This window comes from Fragaria vesca, linkage group LG7 (genome assembly GCF_000184155.1).
Source record: "Fragaria vesca subsp. vesca linkage group LG7, FraVesHawaii_1.0, whole genome shotgun sequence".
In the NCBI taxonomy this organism is placed as follows: Eukaryota; Viridiplantae; Streptophyta; class Magnoliopsida; order Rosales; family Rosaceae; genus Fragaria; species Fragaria vesca.
In genome coordinates, this window is record NC_020497.1 from 3,332,477 (window position 1) to 3,336,519 (window position 4,043).

Below are 4,043 nucleotides of genomic sequence, written 5' to 3' on the forward strand. Positions count from 1 at the left end.
ATCATTTCCCAATGCCACATTTGAAGACATGTTAAAAAGCATTGACACGCTAAGTTGTTGAAATTTCCGTGATTAGTAAGAATCAAGAAGAGCCCTATGATTGATGTAAAGATCAGGGGGGGTGCGAACTTCAGGGGGAGTCTAGCACATACATACATGTCACTATCAAATGTGAAGGGTGCGTTGTACTCTTTTTCTCCTACGATTAAGGTTCAGTTTTTCTCACACTGGGTTTTTGTGACTTGACGAGGTTTTTGACGAGACAACAGATCGGCACCATCGGCATATTAGCGCGCGGCACAAGGGGGAGTGTTCTAGGATATTCTCTATGTGTGCCTTGGCTTTATGCCAATAGGATATGTAGTTAGACTAGATATATGTATTCATATCCTTACCATATTGGTATTGTGTAATTCCCTATATAAAGGGCTCCTATCAATGAATAAGATGATGACTCTTGCTATCTCTTTGTCTCTACACTTTATCCTTTATCAATAACAGATTATTAAGAGATTAATCAGTGATAATAATTACAATACTATATTAAACTTGAACTTTTCTTTCCATGCTTCTCCTTTCATCCACTCACTTGAGAAGAAATCTGGCGAAATGTTCGCGTGCGTGCAGTAGCAACTAGCAAGCACATGGCCCATTGTTTGCTCAGATAATGGAGCTCCAGAATCATACTAACTCACAACCTTACTTGCTATAACATTTGAATCGATCTCAAGAACAATGCCACCATCAACAATTTCATCAAGGCATAGTAGAAATTTGGATCGGGGCTTCATAGGGCAGATGACAGTGGTCTTGATGCTTCCATTGCTCTGCTCCAGTTTGGTTTCAATGGTGGGCTTCCAGTGACAGCGGAGGGGCCGGATCTATTCCGGATCAGGTCCTTTTCCGATGACCGGGTGCCGGCACGGTACGACATGGAGGAAGGTTGGATGGTTGGGGTCTTTGTTGCGCACTTGGAAGGTTGTGGGTCAGGATGATGGCTGCGACTCTGTTATCAGCAACAGTAGTGGGGCTTGCTTTGAAGACCGGTGACGGCAGTTTGGAGGCGTTGTTGATGTTGCTGCGTCTCCTCCTTTTCCTCCTTCAGGTGGTCGGTTTGTTCATGTCCAGCTCTTGACTAGCGTTGTCGTCTTGCTCATGGGAGCGGCGACGGCGGCTTCTGGGAATTGATTTTGACTCTAGTGAAATCTGATGGTTCAGAGAGAGAGAGAAAAAATGTTTTTAGATTTAAAAGGACAAAAATACCCTTCAACCGTTAATTTTTTTAACAGAGTTAATGAACTAGATACCAAACTTCAACAGAGATAAAAACGTGAGATACCGTTTTGAAATTTTTGTAACTTGAGATACCAAAAGTTAGCTTCGCTAAAAGATGAGACACTGTTTGGATCATTTTTCCATCTTAGAAAACAAAGTAGTAAAATGGTTACAAACCAAGATACGGCCTTGCTCATCAATCAATAAGAGTGATTGTGGGGTGAGGGTTTATACTCGACACCACGCTATGGTGAGCATCCTAGTTTATGGGATGACTCCGAATCATTCTAATACAAGTTGTGGTTCGCTACCCACCCATATAGTCTGGGGGGGCTCTCTGGCCTGAAGGTTTAGGGGCATGCTTAATGAACAAACTAAGATAACCACATCTTTTTCTTCTTTTTTTTAAAAAATTTTTTATTAAATAACTCACACACGATAACCACACCCCATCGAGCAAAGACTCACTCACCTTCCAATCACTTTAATGCCCCGCTTGGTTACAAGCCTCCACTACAAGACTCGGTAATAGGAAAGACGGATGTAATTCCTTATAAATATTCATTCATCCAATTTATTCTCGATGTGGGATTCTGATAACCTATTAAAAATTTTACAAAAACACTCCAGTTTTGTAACATCAATACCTAGATAACAATATCTCTCAATTTGCATTGTGGTGTATCATGTTTCAAAAATATCAGTACGGTACTTTACATTTCAAACGCGACATACTAGCTCTGTTAGCACTGTTATGAAAACTTCCAACCGACATTTTTAAAGGATATTGTTGTCCTTTTTTAGCTCAGCATCCCTCTTGCCGAAATTCAGAGCGCTTCTCTCTTTCTTCTATAGCATGCAAGATTTTGTTTCGTGATTGACCAGATAATTATCTATCTATTTGACTAACTCCTAAATTATCTAAAAAATAAAATATATAATAAAAAATAATTATGGGATGAGGGCTTAAACTCGACAGCACGTCGAAGTGTTGTTCATCTAAGTTTGTGGGATGACTCTCAATCAAACTCTTCATTGTTGTGGTTCTCTACCCACCCTTATCGTGTGGGGGACCCTCTGACCCGAGGGATTAGGGGCGTGCCTAGTGCGACTTCACCAAAGTGAACTATAACGCCTCAAACTGCACCTCTTCAGTTTAGACACGTCACAGTGCCGCGAGTTTTAAAAGAAGAAACGCAAGGTAGTTAATGTAAGAAAACATTTAAGAAAAACACAACAGAAGCGTAAAAACATTTTGAGGTGTAAAATTTAATTTTTCTCAAAGTACTTTAATTCACCAAAAACCTAATACAAGGAATGATTATGAAATCATGAACTCAAAGGAATACAAATTATCAATTAAAGTATCATACAACAAACTCATAATAGGATTGGACTTTTCCCTTCACCTAAAATTTGATTTACGGAATGACCAATAATAAATAAACATAAAGAAATAAAATTATGAAGTAGAACAGAACAAGACCAACAAGATAGAATTTGGTACATGAAACTCAAATATAAAAATAAAGGGGACAACATAGAAACCAAGTTACTAATCATAAATATGCACACCTAACTCCTCGCCACTATCCCGTCCCAGTGCACAGTACATGTATCCACAAACTGTTGTAAGGGTGAGCTTTCGTCCTCGCTGCTCAAGGAACTCTTGAAAACAGATAAAGAAATAGTTTCATAGGGCCCAATATAAAAACAAGATTGAATCCAAATATTTAATGAACGACAAACTTTCAAAAACATTTATATGATCAAATAAATGCGGCGCCATAAAACTGTACCTAATGGCTGGTCCTTTTTAGACCCATATATATGTGTACAACAGGTAAGTGTAGCGAGAGTGTCCACAAACGCCCTATCGCCTAGAAGTAGTGTCACTCCACAAGGGATGTAAGACACTCTTTCGTCCATAAAGACCCCTCCGGAGGTTTAGGGGATCGAACCCAAGGTAGTTGCTATGCTCCTCTCACTCTCAAGCCATCAATATCTCATAACACCGGTTACCATATTTTTATCGGATAACCGGATCATGCAATATCATATATGCATAAACATTTTATAAAACAAATATCATTAATCAAGGGAGTTCCGGGTCCCTTATCTGGAATCCAAGGCTTTCTTCACGAACTCCCAAAACCACGAGCCTTTCGCTCCTCCGGTAACTGGAGTCCCTGATGTCCGACATTTTCAATAATTAATAACTCATCAAATAGGTATAAGCAATCGCGACGACTAAATGACAATCGTCAAATCAACTTTCATGTTTGACTAACCACAACCAATTTATAACATTTTGACTAGAGTTCAATTTGCGTTTGATGTGTCCAAAACTACTAAGGACACCCATGATATCATTTTAGCATTTCAGCCAAGGTTATACTCACAGAAACTAACTTGTAAAATATGCCAACTTTAAACACTTGTTTCATAACCCTTCATAATCTTCTATTACCAAAACACACTTTAAATGATCGGGCCTCATCCATTGTTCCTTGTCATGGTCTTATTATCATAATAAGATTCAATCCAAAACCATAATAATAATAGAAAATTTCATTGAAGTCCAGTTTTCAACTTTTTTTCCTTCACAAGTCCACCTTAACTTTTTTACCCATGTAAGTCCACTTTTGGACCCAGATTTGTTGCTTTACTTTTATGATGTTCCTATACTACCCTCCTTTCCTTACATCAGTTTCTCTCTTCGTTAAAACAAAAGAAAACAAATCTCCAATTCTCCTCTCTCTCTCTCT